Consider the following 23,538-nt stretch of genomic DNA (forward strand, 5'->3'; position numbering starts at 1 on the left):
GCATTAAGAAGGAAAGAAATTCCACAAATGAACTTTTAACAAGGCACACCTGTTAATTGAAATGCATTCCAGGTGACTACCTCATGAAGCTAGTTGAGAGAATGCCAAGCGTGTGCAAAGCTGTCATCAAGGCAAAGGGTGGCTACTTTGAAGAATCTCAAATATAAAATATATTCTGATTTGTTTAACACTTTTTTGGTTACTACATGATTCCATGTGTTTTTCATAGTTTTGATGTCTTCACTATTATTCTATTCTACAATGTAGAAAATAGTAAAAAATTAAGAAAAACCTTTGAACGAGTAGGTGTTCTAAAACTTTTGACCAGTAGTGTATATTCTGACCACTTCGACTATATTATTTATATTTACCGGGGAGTCCTTCATTTATACTTTCAGAAAAAAAAATCCCAGAACCCCATGATAATCCCCAGTTTGACAAACCTGCTGGACAGTTCAGATGTGTGTGCCATTCTGCACTATTCACAAGTTATTCACATAGGCCTAACACTTAGCCCCATCCTAGGGCTACGTTTGCATATTATTATCCTATGTTTTCTGCACACACAAAAGTCGAACACTTTATTTAGCAAATCTGTGATATAATATTTTAAAATGTCATTTTTCCTCATTTCAAGCAGTTGCTCCATAAATATTTCATGACTCCCAGTCTCAACTGTCTTCACAACAGGTTTGACTGCCATCTCAAGATGAATGGTGTAATTCGCAAGACAAATATCACCAAATTCAAAATCAGGCCACCCAAACACAAACAGTCTCTGCAGAAAAGACGCGATATGACGTCCCATAAATCTCAGATTACAAGCAGGGGCTACTTTATCAGCCCCCCCCCCAGGAGATTGCTGGTAGTGGCTATTACGGGAACAACCTCCAAGCTAGTATTTGCTTAATTGATCTTATTCCACCTCAGAAGTACAGAGGCAGTGCAGATAGGCGAGAGAATTTTCAAAGTCCACCTGCCAAGGTCACGAAGAGGAATGAGAGAGATGTGGCAGCATTAGTCGCCAGTCCCCTTAACCTCCCTATTCAATGCAAAGGCTGTGGCTTGGGACTCTGTTGGTGTATGGCAACACAGGGAACCACAAACACAGCAGAGCAGGCCTTATGAATAGCTACCTGTCCCTGGGGATTCTCCCTTAGAAATTCAATGATTAAACCTAAACTGATTTAGCAGCAGTGAAATTGGTATGTCAGTAACACACTGGCCATAAGTGACAGGGAGGTGAGGTACTGTGCAACAGCAACACGATTAAGAACAGTGGTCATTGCCAATTACAACACAGCCAAAAGGTGCACATCTGAAGAGTGTAAATATTTTTAAGGTGAAAACCTCACATTTGTTACGAATCAGGGCCTTGACATTTTTGTGTTTCCTGTTCCTATTCGTTTTCCATTTAAGTCTTGTTTGTCCAGAGATAAGTGCAAAGTTTCAAACTGCACATATTAAAGGAATCCTATTAATTATGCTGTCAACATTAGCCTTAACATTCAACTGTAGATCGTGCACCTTGACAACACAAGCTACAACTACAAACCAGGAACTGTGTTCTAAATATATCCACTAGTGACCTTGTCAAAGTGACACAGACCCTGTGTTTTTTTGGTCTGTGGAGGCAAACTTACAGGACCTTGGCACTAATGTGGAGGGTATTACTGCCATGAAGATAGTCACTGAAACATTATTCAAATGTGACCTTTTAGAAAATAAAGCATATTTGTAACTAATATGCCTATGTAGGCTACCTATATACTGTACTACCTACAGTGAGAGTTTAGGTTATTGTCTACAGCCATTATAGTGGATAGGCCTACATACTAGGTTAATAAATTATTTCCCATACATTAATGAATTAGCCTACATCACACATTTTGGGGAATTGACCTAGCCTCAGTAATCATGATGGTACAGTGGGGGAAAAAAAGTATTTAGTCAGCCACCAATTGTGCAAGTTCTCCCACTTAAAAAGATGAGAGAGGCCTGTAATTTTCATCATAGGTACACGTCAACTATGACAGACAAATTGAATTCCAGAAAATCACATTGTAGGATTTTTAATGAATTTATTTGCAAATTATGGTGGAAAATAAGTATTTGGTCACCTACAAACAAGCAAGATTTCTGGCTCTCACAGACCTGTAACTTCTTCTTTAAGAGGCTCCTCTGTCCTCCACTCGTTACCTGTATTAATGGCACCTGTTTGAACTTGTTATCAGTATAAAAGACACCTGTCCACAACCTCAAACAGTCACACTCCAAACTCCACTATGGCCAAGACCAAAGAGCTGTCAAAGGACACCAGAAACAAAATTGTAGACCTGCACCAGGCTGGGAAGACTGAATCTGCAATAGGTAAGCAGCTTGGTTTGAAGAAATCAACTGTGGGAGCAATTATTAGGAAATGGAAGACATACAAGACCACTGATAATCTCCCTCCATCTGGGGCTCCACGCAAGATCTCACCCCGTGGGGTCAAAATGATCACAAGAACGGTGAGCAAAAATCCCAGAACCACACGGGGAGACCTAGTGAATGACCTGCAGAGAGCTGGGACCAAAGTAACAAAGCCTACCATCAGTAACACACTACGCCGCCAGGGACTCAAATCCTGCAGTGCCAGACGTGTCCCCCTGCTTAAGCCAGTACATGTCCAGGCCCGTCTGAAGTTTGCTAGAGTGCATTTGGATGATCCAGAAGAGGATTGGGAGAATGTCATATGGTCAGATGAAACCAAAATAGAACTTTTTGGTAAAAACTCAACTCGTCGTGTTTGGAGGACAAAGAATGCTGAGTTGCATCCAAAGAACACATACCTACTGTGAAGCATGGGGGTGGAAACATCATGCTTTGGGGCTGTTTTTCTGCAAAGGGACCAGGACGACTGATCCGTGTAAAGGAAAGAATGAATGGGGCCATGTATCGTGAGATTTTGAGTGAAAACCTCCTTCCATCAGCAAGGGCATTGAAGATGAAACGTGGCTGGGTCTTTCAGCATGACAATGATCCCAAACACACCACCCAGGCAACGAAGGAGTGGCTTCGTAAGAAGCATTTCAAGGTCCTGGAGTGGCCTAGCCAGTCTCCAGATCTCAACCCCATAGAAAGTCTTTGGAGGGAGTTGAAAGTCTGTGTTGCCCAGCGACAGCCCCAAAACGTCACTGCTCTAGAGGAGATCTGCATGGAGGAATGGGCCAAAATACCAGCAAGTGTGTGTGAAAACCTTGTGAAGACTTACAGAAAACGTTTGACCTGTGTCATTGCCAACAAAGGGTATATAACAAAGTATTGAGAAACTTTTGTTATTGACCAAATACTTATTTTCCACCATAATTTGCAAATAAATTCATTAAAAATCCAACAATGTGATTTTCTGGATTTTTTTTTCTCATTTTCATTTGTCTGTCATAGTTGACGTGTACCTATGATGAAAATTACAGGCCTCTCTCATCTTTTTAAGTGGGAGAACTTGCACAATTGGTGGCTGACTAAATACTTTTTTTCCCCACTGTATATGTTGTTTGCCACAACTAGACCCAAATGAAACATAGCAGGACAGGTCTCACCAACGTGCAGAAAACATTAAGCACTTGGTTAATAATTCATGAAAGAAAGTAATGGAAGAAAGTCAATGTCTTCAGATCCCCCTTCATTTCCCACAATTGTCTGCTCCATTTCCCTCTGACAATGGCAGGAGAGGGCCTTGGTGCTGGAGTATAGGGATCTGTCAATGTACTCCACAATATGGTTTTGTTATTCAGCTGAGTGGCATGGGATCTCACAAATTAGGCCGGCTTCCTATGAGAGATATCCTGCGCTTGAATCAAAGAGTTTCTATTCGCAGAGGAGAAGTGATCGAGAAGAAAAAAGCAGACGCTGTGAGATGGCTATCAAAAGACAGATAGTTTTCTGTGCTTCCTGCACCCTAGATGCAAGACCTACAAACCTTTGACTGTTTCACTAGGGCCATAGTTTGTTACAAGGCTGGCTTAGAGACCCTTCTCAAGCTAAACCAATCCGCGTGCTCGGATTGCATCTGACAGTGACCGCCCAGCAAAGCATTTTCCCTCCATTGTCCATGAAGAGTATTGATGGAAACGAGTTAGCCAGGCACATCGATCAAACCAGTGCAAATAACCCTTGACGTGCAGCATCCAATCAGACCTGGGGTCACAGAGAATGGACGTAATATCAGACACAAAGGCACTCGGCATAGAGGGAATTCATCAATAATTGAAACCTGTAAAAGTTTGAGTTGGGATTGACCAGTCAACTGGGGGAGGGGTGGCGGATTCATACCGTTAAACACATGAGATGAACAAGATGCAATTATATCTCCTCTCCTTCCAGTTTACTACACTTAAGACCATTCAGGCCATTTACACTACAAGAAATGCCGGTAATGTGGAGGAAAACTTTAGCAAAAAGGCAGTGCCAGAAACACAGTCTAATACTAGAGGAAATTATCAGGAATAAAAAATGTAGACCTATAGCATGTTCGACTGGCCTATTTCTTTAAGGATTGTTTTCAGAGTGGTCATGTTCCGTGTGCACTAATTCTAGACATTCTAGGATTTCATTGCTATTTTTCAGGTTCACTGATGCCTTACTAGTTCTTTGGAGTGACAGGGCTGTGGATTGGGGATGGGGGGGATTATACACTTCAATCCAGTTACAGCCCAATGATTTCTCAAGGCAGGACTAATTAAAAAGGTACAGGGGCAGGTCTTTTACATGCCTTGGACAATAAAGGCTGGTGTTTCAATAGAGAATGTGTGTGTGTCTCTCGCCTGTGGTGACTCAGTCACACCACCCTCACATATTCCCACTTCAGAACTCGTGGAACGCTCCCTCCTCCTCTCTTCATTTTTGTAGCGGCTCTGCAGAGCTCCTGTTATGCAAAGTCCAGCTCTGTGCACCTCGCCCACTTCATGGCTAAGCCTGCTATAGAGCCCCACAGTGTAGGTGTCATAATACCCATAAAACTTAGAGGTCAAACAGGGAAATGGTTCCAATCAACATTTATTTTTCCCATATGGGATTTTACAAACACTTAAAATAAGGGCTGTGTTTTGTGTAGGCTTACCCTGGCGTGACATTTTCATAACCATGTTAATCTCTCTCGGACATGGTGACTTTTATCAATGTATTCAACTTATTTACTCTCAGATTCAAAAATTATCATTGGCATTAACGTAGACATCATGCAAGACTACAAATCCCTGCAAGATCCTGCACGTCATCTCTAGCAGACACCTTTGCGAAAAGGTATTGTCAATTTAAAACTTGCACAAGACAGTTTACAGAATTGTCAATTTCATGAGATGTAGCCAATTTATTCATTACTTCATTTAGCTAATATTAGATAGTTAATCCAGAAATTCTTACCTTTGCCTCGATTCGGCAGTCTCGTCCAGATCATCATGGCATTTGTAGTCCTTTATGATAGCCAGATTAGCAGCTAATTAGCGTTTCATATTTTTGCGGGTAAATACAGGCAAATATATTGATAGAAGTCACCTTGTCCAAGATAGATTTACACAGTTATCAAAACATCATGCCAGGGTAAGCCTACACAAAACACAGCCCTTATTTTAAGTGTTTCCAAAATCCCCTATGGGAAACATGAATGGTGGAAAAACGATTGGAATCATTTCCCTGTTTGACTGCTAGGTTTTATGGGTATTTTGAATCATACTGTGGTACTCTATAGTGTGTGGAATGACAGGGGTGACACAGCCACTACACTGCTTAGAACACTGGTCATTGTTTGGTGTGTGTTTGAAATGCATTATCTCTCTGCCTGAATAGCTAATAACTTTATTTTGTATAGCGAACTGTGTATTCTCTTTCCCATTAGCGGTGTTTAATCAAATGAAACAATGTCACACAGTCATGGAGTGAAGTTCTTATGTTGCCAAACATGTTACACAACGGACAGCTCAAACTATGACAAATGAATAAATACAAAATAAAAACAGGTAATTCATACCTTTAACAGATGGAAATGTCCTGTTCAATTTGGGCCTTCACGGGCCTCATTTTACACAGTATCTGATGGTATACAGTGAGGGAAAAAAGTATTTGATCCCCTGCTGATTTTGTACGTTTGCCCACTGACAAAGACATGATCAGTCTATAATTTTAATGGTAGGTTTATTTGAACAGTGAGAGACAGAATGACAAAAAAATCCAGAAAAACGCAACGTTATAAATTCATTTGCATTTTAAATGAGGGAAATAAGTATTTGACCCCTCTCAATCAGAAAGATTTCTAGCTCCCAGGTGTCTTTTATACAGGTAACGAGCTGAGATTAGGAGCACACTCTTAAAGGGAGTGCTCCGAATCTCATCTTGTTACCTGTATAAAAGACACCTGTCCACAGAAGCAATCAATCAATCAGATTCCAAACTCTACACCATGGCCAAGGCCAAAGAGCTCTCCAAGGATGTCAGGGACAAGATTGTAGACCTACACAAGGCTGGAATGGGCTACAAGACCATCGCCAAGCAGCTTGGTGAGAAGGTGGCAACAGTTGGAAGTGGAAGAAACACAAAATAACTGTCAATCTCCCTCGGCCTGGGGCTCCATGCAAGATCTCACCTCGTGGAGTTGCAATGATCATGAGAATGGTGAGGAATCAGCCCAGAACTACACGGGAGGATCTTGTCAATGATCTCAAGGCAGCTGGGACCATAGTCACCAAGAAAACAATTGGTAACACACTACACCGTGAAGGACTGAAATCCTGCAGCGCCCGCAAGGTCCCCCTGCTCAAGAAAGCACATATACAGGCCCGTCTGATGTTTGCAAATGAACATCTGAATGATTCAGAGGAGAACTGGGTGATGAAGTGTTGTGGTCAGATGAGACCAAAATCGAGCTCTTTGCCATCAACTTAACTCGCCGTGTTTGGAGGAGGAGGAATGCTGCCTATGACCCCAAGAACACCATCCCCACCGTCAAACATGGAGGTGGAAACATTATGCTTTGGGGGTGTTTTTCTGCTACGGGGACAGGACAACTTCACTGCATCAAAGGGACGATGGACGGGGCCATGTACCGTCAAATCTTGGGTGAGAACCTCCTTCCCTCAGCCAGGGCATTGAAAATGGGTCGTGGATGGGTATTCCAGCATGACAATGACCCAAAACACACGGCCAAGGCAATAAAGGAGTGGCTCAAGAAGAAGCACATTAAGGTCCTGGAGTGGCTTAGCCAGTCTCCACACCTTAATCCCATAGAAAATCTGTGGAGGGAGCTGAAGGTTCGAGTTGCCAAACTTCAGCCTCGAAACCTTAATGACTTGGAGAAGATCTGCAAAGAGGAGTGGGACAAAATCCCTCCTGAGATGTGTGCAAACCTGGTGGCCAACTACAAGAAACGTCTGACCTCTGATTGCCAACAAGGGTTTTGCCACCAAGTACTAAATCATGTTTTACAGAGGGGTCAAATACTTATTTCCCTCATTAAAATGAAAATCAATTCATAACATTTTTGACATGCATTTTTCTGGATTTTTTTGTTGTTATTCTGTCTCTCACTGTTCAAATAAACCTACCATTAGAATTATAGACTGATCATGTCTTCGTCAGTGGGCAAACGGAAGGAATACCTGGGATAGGATAAAGTAATCCTTCTACACCCCCCCCCCCCCCCCAAAAAAAAAAACAAACATTGTAAAGTGGTTATCCCACTGGCTATAAGGTGAATGCACCAATTTGTAAGTCACTCTGGATAAGAGCGTCTGCTAAATGACGTAAATGTAAAATGTAAATGTAAAAAAATCAGCATGGGATCAAATACTTTTTTCCCTCACTGTAGTGCAAGTTTTGGTGTCATTTTAAACCTTACTGTATGCTCTGGAATATAGGTTAGGCCTAAAGAGCATTATGGCTTACAAAGAGCGTTTCGAACAACATTTCAGCTACAATAAACCCCTCTACACACCGATGTAACATGGACAGCACTGTGTTATCATGGAGTCAAGAACATGCAGTGAAGAAAAACAAAAAATGAACACCTGCTCGCTGAGTTTAATGCCCTGGAAACACACAGGCAGAAAGTTTATGGGAAATCCACAAGAGTTAATTTAAATATAGGCAGCAGTCATTTTGTCTGGATATAACAACCTGGCCACAGGCCTAGGCTAATAGTAAAAAAACTGCCAATGTTAAATAATCTCTTCAAAGCTACAGAAAGATACAGGACTGCCACCGATGGTCTCTGATTAGCCGATCAGTTCGAACCTCCAGCAGCATAGTTAATTAGCGTGCCGTGTACTGAAGGTAGATCAGATGGTACATTCAAAGCACGGTACATTTATTTTCAACCAACCTTTAGCCTACTTGCCGATACTTTCTACATTCTCGATTTGGAAGGCAACCGGTGTCTTATAAATGTCTGTTTCCAGTTGTTGGTGGAACTCTGATAACCAGAGAATATTCCGAAAAATATTAAATCCACTTTTTGTATCCACCTGCAACTGGAAATAGGCATTTATAAGACACCAGTGCCTTCCAAGTCGAGAATCGTCAATTAAAGGTTGTTAGAAAATAAAAAGTTCCATGCTTTGAATGGACCATCGGATCGACCTCCAGTGCAAGCTAGTTAGCTATGCTGCTGGAGATTCGATCTGATCGGGTAGGACTGGATTGTCTGCATATTTTAGACTCATTGGAACATATTGCCCAAGCTTTAGTTTCGTTTTTGGATTGGCACGCTGAAGGGTGTGACACTATTGACGACGGCCGTCCACAATTCTACATGTTGAAATGGGAAAGACTGCTGGCAGGTGGTCCCTGTAAAACACCGCAGGTACTGCAGGCGATGGGACTTACTTTTTTCGGCTCATTTCATAATTTCATTTTATTTAGCCAGGATAGCCCACTCAGTAACAATTCAGCCACTGTTTTCAAGGGAGTCCTGTGTTCCATAGATCATCAACTCTTTATAGCCTAATATTTTCCTGTGAACATTGTCTTGAATTCCAACCCGAACAGGATCCACACATCAACGAACCAGCAGAGCAGATTAAACTAGGATTATTATTTTTACAACATTCTGACTTGAAAAGTTATTTCCCGAGACAGCCTCTATTATAAACGTTCCATATTGAAGGATACTATGGCTAGGACACCTGGACAAGCCTCTATGGTAAGTTTGCCATCTTGGAGGAGGATGTGGTTAGGCCACCTGGACAAGCCATTGAAAAGTTATTGTACATTTTATGACGAGCCTCAACTGCTTGGACCCCTAACTTCCTGGACAGGATCAAGGACCATAACGTTAATATGATCTAGATAGAATAGCCAGTTAGCTAACGTAGGTTGCAAGCTACATCAGGAAGGGTTGGATTCGTTAGCTGGAAAGACGAATATTGCTTAGCTGAAATGCTCAACTCAGACACCTGGCTAGTTTGGATTCTGACAAGGTTTTGAGTAAAGAGCCAGATACTGGATCTAACTAGTTACTGTAGCTAGCTTACATTAACTAACGTTACTTATGATAAACTAGCGACTCCCCGTTTTACTTATTAGATCAAATAAAACGAATCACTAATGTTAGCTATTAGCCCATAAACTAGATAGCTAGCTAACTAATGACGGAAACTCGCACTTGACTGGCAACAAACACTAACCACTCCCAATTCCATGCACTGTCTGCACCACACATAAACAAAACAGTGAAACCAAGATGCATTCCTTGTGTGGTCAAAATGTTCTTGTCTAGGTAGTTCGTTAGCTAGCTGGCTAAAGGTAGCTAATTCTCCAGACAGTGTCTTCAGTTCAGTTCAGGCCAGCAAGTTGTTAGCTAGCTAGCTGCTACCAAGCTAAACCTAGCCTAGCCGGCGGCGTTCAGAAAATGCAGCGGTTAGCTTACGTTAATGGATTAGCATTAGCTATTACTCAATGTTAGCTTGCGAGGTTTGTGGAAATAAAAACTTACTTTCAATGTGATCCTGGATGCATTTATTTTCCGTTTGTGTAGTGACAATTACGCCAGAAACTAGGACGCGATGTCAATTTGGCTAAGGTTATGTCAAGCTATGCCTCCCAGAACCCTGTTCAGTTCGCCTCCACTGATATGAAAATGTTCCGGAAGTGTTGATCCAAACCATTGAGTAACAGTCGAAGCGAGAGATTTTACTCCGCCCATAATCTGTCTACGAAAAGAAACCCCCGAAATGCGGATTTTTTGTATGGCGGTTTGGTACAATTTTATAAATGCTAACCAATCATTTGTTGGTTCGACATGGTGGGATCTTTTTGCATCGGTAAAATTAATTATGCGAGAAATGGCGGTGGAAACGCCTTTATGCGCAATTATTGATAGCCTATAATAACAATCATATCGAAGTAAACTTGGGAGTCTGTCACACGATGACATGTTGTGTGGTCCGCCTACTACGATTAGGGAAACCATGTAGTTTATTAGGCTACAGACTAAGTAAATTTGGATGAACTTCACAGGGTGGTGAAAGTGCACGTATGAGCTTGATGCTCCTTTCCAATAAATGCCGAAGGTCTTATTCTGGTGATATGATGATCGATGCTTGACTGCCATTTGACAAATACAAAATATGATTTTATCCATAATAATCTCATAATGTCCCAGGGCTCTCCAATCCTGTTCCTGGACAGCTACCCTCCTGAAGGTTTTCGCTTCAAACCCAGTTGTAACCAGGGGTGAAGTAGATTTAATTTCTTCCCCGTATGCGACCTCCCACGCAAGTGCACCAAAAAATGTATGTGCCCTGGACGTTCTGCCGCCTCATAGGCGAGGCAAAAAATGGCCACCCCCTCCTACCCTCGCTAAAAAAGAATAGGCTAGTGTACAGCAGCGGTCCCCTATAGGTTTGGCTTTGGGCCAATTTTTTTCTCAGCTAATAGTCGGCAGAACAGAATATACAGTGGGGAGAACAAGTATTTGATACACTGCCGATTTCGCAGGTTTTCCTACTTACAAAGCATGTAGAGGTCTGTAATTTTTATCATAGGTACACTTCAACTGTGAGAGACGGAATCTAAAACAAAAATCCAGAAAATCACATTGTATGATTTTTAAGTAATTCATTTGCATTTTATTGCATGACATAAGTATTTGATCACCTACAAACCAGTAAGAATTCCGGCTCTCACAGACCTGTTAGTTTTTCTTTAAGAAGCCCTCCTGTTCTCCACTCATTACCTGTATTAACTGCACCTGTTTGAACTCATTACCTGTATAAAAGACACCTGTCCACACACTCAATCAAACAGACTCCAACCTCTCCACAATGGCCAAGACCAGAGAGCTGTGTAAGGACATCAGGGATAAAATTGTAGACGTGCACAAGGCTGGGATGGGCTACAGGACAATAGGCAAGCAGCTTGGTGAGAAGGCAACAACTGTTGGCGCAATTATTAGAAAATGAAAGAAGTTCAAGATGACGGTCAATCACCCTCGGTCTGGGGCTCCATGCAAGATCTCGCCTCGTGGGGCATCAATGATCATGAGGAAGGTGAGGGATCAGCCCAGAACTACACGGCAGGACCTGGTCAATGACCTGAAGAGAGCTGGGACCACAGTCTTAAAGAAAACCATTAGTAACACACTACGCCGTCATGGATTAAAATCCTGCAGCGCACGCAAGGTCCCCCTGCTCAAGCCAGCGCATGTCCAGGCCCGTCTGAAGTTTGCCAATGACCATCTGGATGATCCAGAGTAGGAATGGGAGAAAGTCATGTGGTCTGATGAGACAAAAATATAGCTTTTTGGTCTAAACTCCACTCGCCGTGTTTGGAGGAAGAAGAAGGATGAGTACAACCCCAAGAACACCATCCCAACCGTGAAGCATGGAGGTGGAAACATCATTCTTTGGGGATGCTTTTCTGCAAAGGGGACAGGACGACTGCACCGTATTGAGGGGAGGATGGATGGGGCCATGTATCGCGAGATCTTGGCCAACAACCTCCTTCCCTCAGTAAGAGCATTGAAGATGTGTCGTGGCTGGGTCTTCCAGCATGACAACGACCCAAAACACACAGCCAGGGCAACTAAGGAGTGGCTCCATAATAAGCATCTCAAGGTCCTGGAGTGGCCTAGCCAGTCTCCAGACCTGAACCCAATAGAAAATCTTTGGAGGGAGCTGAAAGTCCGTATTGCCCAGCGACAGCCCCGAAACCTGAAGGATCTGGAGAAGGTCTGTATGGAGAAGTGGGCCAAAATCTCTGCTGCAGTGTGTGCAAACCTGGTCAAGACCTACAGGAAACGTATGATCTCTGTAATGGCAAACAATGGTTTCTGTACCAAATATTAAGTTCTGCTTTTCTGATGTATCAAATACTTATGTCATGCAATAAAATGCAAATGAATTACTTAAAAATCATACAATGTGATTTTCTGGATTTTTGTTTTAGATTCCGTCTCTCACAGTTGAAGTGTACCTATGATAAAAATTACAGACCTCTACATGCTTTGTAAGTAGGAAAACCTGCAAAATCTGCAGTGTATCAAATACTTGTTCTCCCCACTGTAATAGTGGCCCAATTCATAGGCAAATTAAACACTTTTTTTACACATCTGGTTAGTAGGCTATATAATCAGGTCAATGTCAATAACATATCCTAATATTTTCGAATTGATTACACTGGTAAAATCACCAATGTCTCTATTAAATTAGTTTTATATTTCTTTGTGCATTGATTGGGGAAAAACAGCTTGCAATCAAGAGAAAATGTCCTCTGAAAAAGTCTCAAAAGAAAGGTGGATAATGAAAATAAAAGTTTCAGGAAAGAATGGACAGAGAAATAGGCATTCTTACCATATTTCTCCAATGTCAAACCAGTGTCTTGTTTGCAACCAAATGGTTGCTGTTTGCAAATAATTAAATATTAGACATCCTTATAAATCTTAGCATGGCACTTTCAAAAGTTACATTTACAGCCAGTCAGAGGTTCGACTGAGGCAGAACAATTTAAGCTTCAACTGCTGGCTACTCGTCCGTTGTTTAACCCAACAACAGAAGTGCTTCCCTATAAACTGTCTGGATTTAAACATCTTCTCTTTTCAGAAAGTGAAAAGCTAAATTAATAGGGATAGCAAAGTCCATTTTTTTGTCTCCTCCAATATTGAAGGCTGCAGCTCAGCTTCAGAATGTCATAGTGAGGAATCATATGCATGAGTCACGTCTTTTGTGGGAATTTTAAAGCTTGTTTCTAGCATAATGAATCACAGAGTTAAGCATTGTTATAACGCTTTATATTATCTGGATACTTTTCATTTATTTCAAAATATAAAGCTAACAACAGGTATCCTTTTTGCCCTTTTCTTTAACAAAAGGTATGGCATACACTCACTCAATTTGAGCCCTGGTTTTAACCAAACACACCAAGCCCTTCCCAGGCATGGAGGTATTTAAGGAGTGCATGGTGACAGTTTTGGACTATTTGGCTTACCAGACAAATCTATGGATAGCATAATTGCGTCTGTCAAACAAGTAGGCCTACGTTGATGTTAGTGAAGTCGAAAAAAAATGAAGACAATTGTTGAAATTAATTACTTTCAGCACCATTTGCTGTCCACCTCTGTTTGATTATGCCTCAGCTGCTCCAAAGCTTGTCTTTTTATACTGAACAAAAATCTAAACGCAACATGCAACAATTTCCAAGATTTTACTGAGTTACGGTTCATATAAGGAAATCAGTGAATTTAAATAAATGGTTAGGCCCTAATCTATGGATTTCACATGACTGGGAATACAGATACGCATCTGTTGGTCACAGATACCATTAAAAAACAGTAGTGGCGTGGATCTGGTGTGACTACCATTTGCCTCATGCAGCGCAACACATCTCCTTCTCATAGAGTTGATCAGGCTGTACTGAGTCTGCGGAAAACTGCCAGGACCTAGGATCAATGGAGACACTCAAGTTTTTTAATCCTATATCTCTTCACACATTCATGAAAATAGTCATGGCCTCTAAACCTTCAAGCTGCATACTGGACCCTATTCCAACTAAACTACTGAAAGAGCTACTTTCTGTGCTTGGTCCTCCTATGTTGAACATAATAAATGGCTCCCTATCCACTGGATGTGTAACAAACTCACTAAAAGTGGCAGTAATAAAGCCTCCCATTCCTCTCAACATTTTTAGAAAAAGTTGTTGTGCAGCAACTCACTGCCTTCCTGAAGACAAAAAATGTATACAAAACGCTTCAGTCTGGTTTTAGACCCAATCATAGCACTCGTGAAGATGGTAAATTACCTTTTAATGGCATCAGACCAAGGCTCTGCATCTGTCCTCGTGCTCCTAGACCTTAGTGCTGCTTTTGACACCATCGATCACCACATTCTTTTGGAGAGATTGGAAACCTTAATTGGTCTACACGGACAAGTTCTTGCCTGGTTTAGATCTTATCTGTCGGAAAGATATCAATTTGTCTCTGTGGATGGTTTGTCCTCTGACAAATCAATTGTAAGTTTCGGTGTTCCTCAAGGTTCCGTTTTAGGACCACTATTGTTTTCACTATATATATTATCTCTTGGTGGTGTCATTCGGAAACACAATGTTAACTTTCATTGCTATGCGGACGACACACAGCTCTACATTTCGATGAAACATGGTGAAGCCCCAAAATTGCCTACCCTGGAAGCATGTGTTTCAGACATAAGGAAGTGGATGGCGGCACATTTTTTACTTTTAAACTCGGTCAAAACAGAGATGCTAGTTCTAGGTCCCAAGAAACAAAGAGATCTTCTGTTGGATCTGACAATTAATCTTGATGGTTGTACAGTCGTCAAAAAAAAAACTGTGAAGGACCTCGGCATTACTCAGGACCCTGATCTCTCTTTTGACGATCTTATCAAGAATATTTCAAGGACAGCTTTTTTCCAAATTCGTAACATTGCAAAAATCAGAAACATTTTGTCCAAAAATGATGCAGAAAAGCTAGTCCATGCTTTTGTCACTTCTAGATTAGACTACTGCAATGCTCTACTCTCCGGCTACCTGGATAAAGCACTAAATAAACTTCAGTTAGTGCTAAACATGACTACTAGAATCTTGACTAGAACCAAATAAATGTATCATATTACTCCAGTGCTAGCCTCTGACTTCCTGTTAAGGCTAGGGCTGATTTCAAGGTTTTACTGCTAACCTACAAAGCATTACATGGGCTTGCTCCTACCTATCTCTCCGATTTGGTCCTGCCGTACATACCTACACGTACGCTACGGTCACAAGACGCAGGCCTCCTTATTGTCCCTAGAATTTCTAAGCAACAGCTGGAGGCATGGCTTTCTCCTATAGAGCTCTATTTTTATGGAATGGTCTGCCTATCCATGTGAGAGACGCAGACTCGGTCTCGACCTTTATGTCTTTACTGAAGACTCATCTCTTCAGTAGGTCCTATGATTGAGTGTAGTCTGGCCCAGGGTTGCGAAGGTGGAGCGACAAACCGCCCTTGCTGTCTCTGCCTGGCCAGTTCCTATCTCTCCTTTGGGATTCTCTGCCTCTGACCCTATTACGGGGGATGAGTCACTGGCTTACTGGTGCTTTCCATGCCGTCCCTAGGAGGGGTGCATCACTTGAGTGGGTTGAGTCACTGACGTGATCTTCCTCCAGTTTGTCGCCCCCTCGGGCTCGTGCAGTGGAGGAGATCTTCGTGGGCTATACTCAGCCTTGTCTCAGGGTAGTAGGTTGGTGGTCTGTTGATATCCCTCTGGTGGTGTGGGGGCTGTGCTTTGGCAAAGTGGGTGGGGTTATATCCTGCCTGGTTGGTCCTGTCTGGGGGTATCGTCTGACGGGGCCACAGTGTCTCCCGACCCCCGCTGTCTCAGCCTCAAGTATCTAATATAATATAATATAATAATATAATATGCAATAGCCTATGTGCCGGGGGGCTAGGGTCAGTCTGTTATATCTGGTGTTATTCTCCTGTCTTATCCGGTGTCCTGTGTGAATTTAAGTATGCTCCCTCTAATTCTCTCTCTCTCCCTCTCTCCCTCCTATCCCAGAGGACCTGAGCCCTAGGACCATGCCTCGGGACTACCTTACCTGATGACGCCTTGCTGTCCCCAGACCACCTGGTCGTGCTGCTGCTCCAGTTTCCACTCTTGCTGCTGTGGTACCCTGACCTGTTCACCGGACGTGCTACCTTGTCCCAGACCTGCTGTTTTAAACTCTCTCTCTCTAACGCACCTGTTAATTCAACCTCTAAATGCCCGGCTATGAAAAGCCAAGTGACGTTTACTCCTGATGTACTGACCGGTTGCAACCTCTACAACCACTGTGATTATTATTTGACCCTGCTGGTCATCTATGAACGTTTGAACATCTTGGAGAACAATCTGGCCATAATGGCCATGTGCTGTTATAATCTCCACCCGGCACAGCCAGAAGGGGACTGGCCACCCCTCAGAGCCTGGTTCCTCTCTAGGTTTCTGCCTTTCTAGGGAGTTTTTCCTAGCCACCATGCTTCTACATCTACATTGCTTGCTGTTTGGGGTTTTAGGCTGGGTTTCTGTATAGCACTTTGTGACATCTGCTGATGTAAAAAGGGCTTTATAAATACAATTTGATTGATTGATTGATTGTGGCCTGTGGAATGTTGTCCCACTCCTCTTCAAAAGCTGAGTGAAGTTGCTGGATATTGGCGGGAACTGGAACACGCTGTCTTACATGTCGATCAGAGCATCCCAAACATGCTCAATGGGTGACATGTCTAGTGAGTTTGCAGCCAATGGAAGAACTGGGACATTTTCAGCTTCCAGGAATTGTCTACAGATCCTTGCGACATGGGGCCGTGCATTATCATGCTGAAACACGAGGTGATGGCGGCGGATGAATGACACTACAATGGGCCTCAGGATCTCGTCATGGTATCTCTGTGCATTCAAATTGCCCTGTTCACAACGTTGACATCAGCAAACGGCTCACCCAACCGACGCCATACACGTGGTTGGACGTACTGCCAAATTCTCTAAAACGACATTGGAGGAGGCTTATGGTAGAGAAATGAACATTCAATTATCTGGCAACAGCTCTGGTGGAAATTCCTGCAGTCAGCATGCCAATTGCACGCTCTCTCAAAACTTGAGACATCTGTGGCATTGTGTTGTGTGACAACTTTTTAGAGTCGCCTTTATTGTCCCCAGCACAAGGTGCACCTGTGTAATGATCATGCTGTTTAATCAGCTTTTTGATATGCCACACCTGTTAGGTGGATGGATTAATTTGGCTAAGGAGAAATGCTCACTAACAGAGATGTAAACTAATTTGTGCACAACATTTTTGAGAAATAAGCTTTTGTGCATATGGAACATTTCTGGGATCTTTAATTTCAGCTCATGAAACATGGGACCAACACTTTACATGTTTTGTTTATATTTTTGTTCAGTGTAGTTGACTTTCTCCTGCACTCTCTCTCCTCATTCATAAGTTTATTATTGAAAAAGTGTCTGTCATGACATTGTAATACATTTGGTCTCCAGTCTATGGCTACAGAAAAAACACATAAGCAACTTCTCTTTCTACCGTCTCTCCAACAGCACCCTGGAGAGGGGCAGTGGGCATGGACAAGCTAAATATTTTGCGCCCCTGCCTTTGGCAAAGTGGGCGCTGCTGATCATGGGGCGGCATTAGCGCTCACCTAAATAGCCCTCATGCCACTGGGTGAGAGAAGTTATAATTGTTTTTAGGCGGAATAATGTGAGGTGTTATGTGTTGTTGGAGGTGTGTCTTGGTCAGTTTAGCTTGGAAAATGCCGCCCTTGTCAAACTGCCGCTCAAGGCTGCTGATTAATCCTGCCTAATGGGCGGGCCAGCCTTGGGGCCTAATCATAGAATTATATTTAGAATCCCTATGAATTCAATAGCATCTCTGTGGGCCTAGTCATAAAGATTTATCATTTAACTTGTATTGTCATTTAATGTATTTCCTTTTATTGTGGCATAAACACAACTAGTCATGATGTTTTCATCTGATTGTCAAACTGTCACGGTTTCGGCCGAGGCTGCCTCTCTCCCTTGTTCGGGCAGGCTTCGGCGTTCGTCGTCTCCGGAATTCTAGCTGCCACCGATTTATGTTTTCATGTTCGTTTGCTTTTGTCTGTTTGTGTCACACCTGTTTCTGTTTTACGTGATTAGTATCCTATAAGTTTCTCGTCGTGTTTGTCTTGTGTTGTGTGTGATTGTTTTCGTCAGTGTTGTGTTTGCTCGGTTGAGCATATTTCTCTCCACTGCGCTGGAGCTCGTTTGCACTTGTTTCGTGCACTACATATTTTGTCGCACCTGTTTGTGCGCATTTTGCCTACACGCCTTGGGCGTAGTTTAGCTGTTGGGCTTTGTTGCCCTGTTGCCTGTGTTTGGGTCGGAATACAGCTTTTGGAACCTACCGTCTGCGTCCTGCATCTGATTTCCTACACCACACCTACACACGCCCTGACAGAATCACACACCACACCATGGAATCAGCAGGAGCAGAAGCAGCCCAGACAAGACTGGAAGCCCAGGTTCGGGATCAGCAGGAGCAACTCCTGCAGATGGGGAACGCCCTGCAGGAGGTTATTTCCACACTCCGAGGCTGGGGTTCGCCTCCACCACCGCCCGCCCAGCCAGCACCATCGGCCAGCCCGCCCGTTCCAGCACCGGAACATCGAGGAGTCCGTCTATCTCTCCCGAGGGCTTACGACGGGACAGCGGCTGGGTGTCAGGGGTTCTTGCTCCAGGTCGAGCTGTACCTGGCCACAGTCCATCCGGCACCTTCAGGGCATGAGAGCGTGTCCGCCCTAATCTCCTGCCTGGCCGGTAAAGCGTTGGAGTGGGCCAACGCGGAGTGGAGGAAGATCGACGCCACGACCATTACCTACACCGAGTTCTCCCGCCGCTTTAGGGCGGTGTTCGACCATCCCCCGGAGGGGAAAGCGGCGGGGGAGCGTCTGGTCTTCCTTAGGCAGGGGAGGAGGAGTGCCCAGGAATTCGCACTCGAATTCCGTACTCTAGCGGCAGATGCAGGGTGGAATGATCGGGCCCTCATCGATCTCTACCGATGTAGCCTCAGAGAGGACGTCCGTCGGGAGCTGGCCTGTCGGGACGCCAGTCTCACTTTCGACCAGCTGGTCGACATGTCAATTAGGTTGGATAACCTATTGGCTACCCGCGGACGTCCTGAGGGGGGTCCGTCCATTCCATCCTCCAGCGCACCCGAGCCGTGTCCTATGGAGCTCGGGGGCGCTGGCGCTAGAGGTAGGAGGAGTCGGCAGAGTAGGGGGTCCATCCACTGCACCAACTGTGGTCGGGGAGGACACACCGCGGCTAGGTGCTGGGGATGGCCTCCTCGGGGAGATGACGACAGGTCCCGCACTGGGGATTCCCTCCAGGTGAGTAGGCGCCCCACTCACCCAGAGCTCACTGTTGCCCATTTTTGTATGCCTGTGTGTTTTCCGCAGGTGGCACCTCATTCCCAGTGTAAGGCGCTGGTAGATTCAGGCGCGGCTGGGAATTTCATTGATAAGAAGTTTTGTTTAGAGTTAGGGTTTCCCCTTCTCCCTGTGGAAGTTCCTTTTCCCGTTCACGCCCTAGATAGTCGTCCGTTGGGTACGGGCTTAATCAGGGAGGTCACGGCGCCACTTAGGATGTGTGCGCAGGGGAGTCATCAGGAGATAATACAACTGTTTCTGATTGACTCTCCTGCGTATCCGGTGGTGCTGGGCATGCCCTGGTTAAGTACCCATAACCCCGTTATTTCGTGGCAGGAGAGGGCTCTGAAGGAGTGGTCTGCTCAGTGTGTGGGTAGATGTTTGGGCGTTTCCTTAGGGGCTACCTCGGTGGAAAGTCCAAACCAGGTGCCCGCATTGCACATTCCACCTGAGTATGGGGATCTGGCTATCGCGTTTAGTAAGGCGAGGGCGACGCGATTGCCACCCCATAGGCAGGGGGATTGTGCGATAGACCTTCAGGCAGGAGCTGCGCTCCCACGGAGTCATGTGTATCCTCTGTCTCAGGAGGAGAAGAAAGCTATGGAGGTTTACATAGACGAATCACTGAGACAAGGATACATACGGCCGTCCACTTCCCCCGCGTCCTCGAGTTTCTTTTTCGTGAAGAAGAAGGATGGGGGGTTGCGTCCGTGCATCGACTACCGTGGTCTCAATCAGATTACGGTGAAGTATAGTTATCCACTCCCGCTGATTGCGACCATGACTGAGTCGTTGCATGGGGCGCGTTTCTTCACGAAATTAGATCTCAGGAGCGCGTACAACTTGGTGCGCATCAGGAAGGATGATGAATGGAAAACAGCCTTTAGTACCACCTCGGGCCATTACGAGTATCTCGTCATGCCATACGGGTTGATGAATGCTCCGTCAGTTTTCCAATCATTCGTGGATGAGATCTTCAGGGACATGCAGGGACAGGGAGTGGTGGTGTACATAGATGACATCCTCGTGTACTCACCTACCCGTGTCGAGCATGTGGCCCTGGTGCGCAGAGTGTTGCGGAGGCTGGTGGAGCACGACCTGTATGTGAAGGCAGAGAAGTGTCTGTTTTTCCAGGAGTCGATTTCCTTCTTGGGGTATCAGTTGTCTGCGTCAGGGGTGAAGATGGAGGTAGACCGAGTGTCAGCCGTGAGTAATTGGCAAACACCAACCACTGTGAAAGAGGTGCAGCAGTTTTTGGGGTTTGCGAATTACTACCGGAGGTTTATCCGGGGTTTTGGGCAGGTGGCAGCTCCCATCACGTCTCTCTTAAAGGGGGGCCCGGTGCGTCTGCAGTGGTCAGTCGAGGCGGACAGGGCTTTTAAGAAGCTGAAGGACCTGTTCACCTCGGCTCCGGTGCTGGCGCATCCGGATCCCTCTTTACCATTTCAGGTAGAGGTGGACGCGTCTGAAGCCGGTATTGGCGCCGTGCTGTCCCAACGGTCAGGCGCGCCACCTAAACTCCGCCCCGTTGCCTTCTATTCCAAGAAGCTCAGCCCGGCGGAGCGAAATTATGACGTAGGGGACAGGGAGCTGTTAGCTGTGGTCCAAGCCCTTAAGGTGTGGAGGCACTGGCTTGAGGGGGCTCAACACCCTTTCCTCATTTTGACGGACCACCGTAACCTGGAGTACATCCGGGCAGCGAGGAGGCTGAACCCTCGACAGGCTAGATGGAGTATGTTTTTGACCCGTTTCTCTTTTAAGATCACCTACATCCCTGGGTCACAAAACGGTAAGGCAGATGCACTGTCTCGGCGGTATGACGGGGAGGAGAGGTCCGTGGAGCCCACTCCCATACTGCCGGAGTCGTGTCTAGTGGCACCGGTGGTGTGGGAGCTCGATTCTGAGCTCGAGCGGGCATTACGCACCGACCCTAGTCCACCACAATGCCCGGAGGGTCGGAAGTATGTTCCGCTCGAGTGTCGGGATCGATTGATCTATTGGGCTCACACGTCACCCTCCTCTGGACATCCGGGTATCGGCCGGACAGTGCACTGTCTTAGTGCCAAATATTGGTGGCCTACGTTGGCCAGGGATGTGAGGGTTTATGTTTCCTCCTGCTCGGTGTGCGCCCAGTGTAAGGCGCCTAGACATCTGCCTAGGGGTAAGTTACTACCCCTGCCCGTTCCACAACGACCATGGTCCCACCTCTCGGTGGATTTTATAACTGACCTTCCCCTCTCTCAAGGGAATACTACACTCCTGGTCGTTGTGGATCGGTTCTCTAAGGCCTGTCGTTTGCTCCCCATGCCGGGTCTTCCTACTGCCCTACAAACCGCCGAAGCACTATTCACTCATGTGTTCCGGCACTACGGGGTGCCCGAGGACATTGTGGCTGACCGGGGTCCCCAATTCACCTCCAGAGTCTGGAGAGCTTTTATGGAGCGGTTGGGGGTCTCGGTGAGTCTCACCTCGGGTTACCACCCGGAGAGTAATGGGCAGGTGGAACGCGTAAACCAGGATGTGGGCAGGTTTCTCAGAACATACTGCCGGGACCGGCCGGAGGAGTGGGCGAGATATGTGCCCTGGGCTGAGATGGCACAGAACTCTCTTCGCCACTCCTCCACCCAACTAACCCCTTTTCAGTGTGTTTTAGGGTACCAGCCGGTTCTGGCACCATGGCATGAGAGCCAGATCGAGGCCCCCGCTGTGGATGAGTGGGTGCGGCGCTCGGAGGAGACGTGGAACGCTGCACACGTCCATCTGCAGCGTGCCATACGTCGACAGAAGACGAGCGCCGACCTACACCGCAGTGAGGGGCCTGTGTACGCACCTGGAGATCGAGTCTGGCTCTCTGCCAGAAACCTGCCCCTCCGCCTGCCCTGTCGGAAACTGGGTCGGCGGTTTGTAGGGCCATTTAAAGTCCTGAGAAGGTTGAACGAGGTTTGTTATAGATTACAGTTGCCAGTGGAGTATAAATGTATTAACCCCTCGTTCCATGTGTCCCTTCTCAGGCCGGTGGTAGCAGGCCCGCTCCAAGAACATGAGATCTTGGAGACCCCCCCGCCCCCGTTGGACATCGAGGGGGCACCGGCGTACACCGTGAGATCCATCTTGGATTCTAGACGTCGGAGAGGGGGTCTTCAGTATCTAGTGGAGTGGGAGGGGTACGGTCCGGAGGAGCGGTGCTGGGTGCCGAGGAGAGACATCTTGGACCCGTCGCTCCTGACGGAATTCCATCGGGGGTATCCGACGCGCCCTGCGCCGCGGCCTCCGGGTCGTCCCCAAGGCCGGAGTCGGCGCGCGTCTGGAGCCGCGCGTCAAGGGGGGGGTACTGTCACGGTTTCGGCCGAGGCTGCCTCTCTCCCTTGTTCGGGCAGGCTTCGGCGTTCGTCGTCTCCGGAATTCTAGCTGCCACCGATTTATGTTTTCATGTTCGTTTGCTTTTGTCTGTTTGTGTCACACCTGTTTCTGTTTTACGTGATTAGTATCCTATAAGTTTCTCGTCGTGTTTGTCTTGTGTTGTGTGTGATTGTTTTCGTCAGTGTTGTGTTTGCTCGGTTGAGCATATTTCTCTCCACTGCGCTGGAGCTCGTTTGCACTTGTTTCGTGCACTACATATTTTGTCGCACCTGTTTGTGCGCATTTTGCCTACACGCCTTGGGCGTAGTTTAGCTGTTGGGCTTTGTTGCCCTGTTGCCTGTGTTTGGGTCGGAATACAGCTTTTGGAACCTACCGTCTGCGTCCTGCATCTGATTTCCTACACCACACCTACACACGCCCTGACACAAACAATCACTTCAAAGGGCTCCTTTACTACGCTGTTAAAAATAGCTGTAATTTTACAATAAAATCGTACAATAATGTACTGTATTCATGTTTTTACTGTAAATGGCTATGCCTGTTGGGTAATTTTTTGACTGTTCTGTAAATATGACTGTAAATTCAAATCAAAGCGGGATTTTACAGCCATCGCGCAGCATTCTAGGATTGCCACTGCCAGCCAGCCATCTATTTTGAATTCGTAAATTTTACAGCGATCGACAACCTACCAACAAGGGCATCAACGAACAAGGTATGGATTTTAGGGCCCAGATAGTGGGCGCACAGGAGCAGGCGTTTAT

The 23,538-nt window shown here is 45.5% G+C and overlaps 1 protein-coding gene across 8 annotated transcripts in view; it reads right to left on the minus strand.

Moving 5' to 3' along the window:
• Window positions 1-10,141, minus strand: part of LOC311135475 (casein kinase I-like) — a 60,079-nt gene extending 49,938 nt beyond the window's left edge. For 6 of the 8 annotated variants that reach the window (XM_084169454.1, XM_084169450.1, XM_084169455.1 and 3 more), the window contains exon 1: window positions 9,965-10,105. The gene's annotated coding sequence lies outside the window, so the exon portion shown is untranslated. Of the gene's footprint in view, window positions 1-9,964 lie in introns of all 8 variants that reach the window. The other 2 variants (XM_084169451.1, XM_084169452.1) reach the window with 2 other exon arrangements.
• Window positions 10,142-23,538: the final 13,397 nt, after the last annotated feature.

Source organism: Coregonus lavaretus (assembly GCF_964263955.1).
Source record: "Coregonus lavaretus genome assembly, chromosome: 9".
Classification (NCBI taxonomy): Eukaryota; Metazoa; Chordata; class Actinopteri; order Salmoniformes; family Salmonidae; genus Coregonus; species Coregonus lavaretus.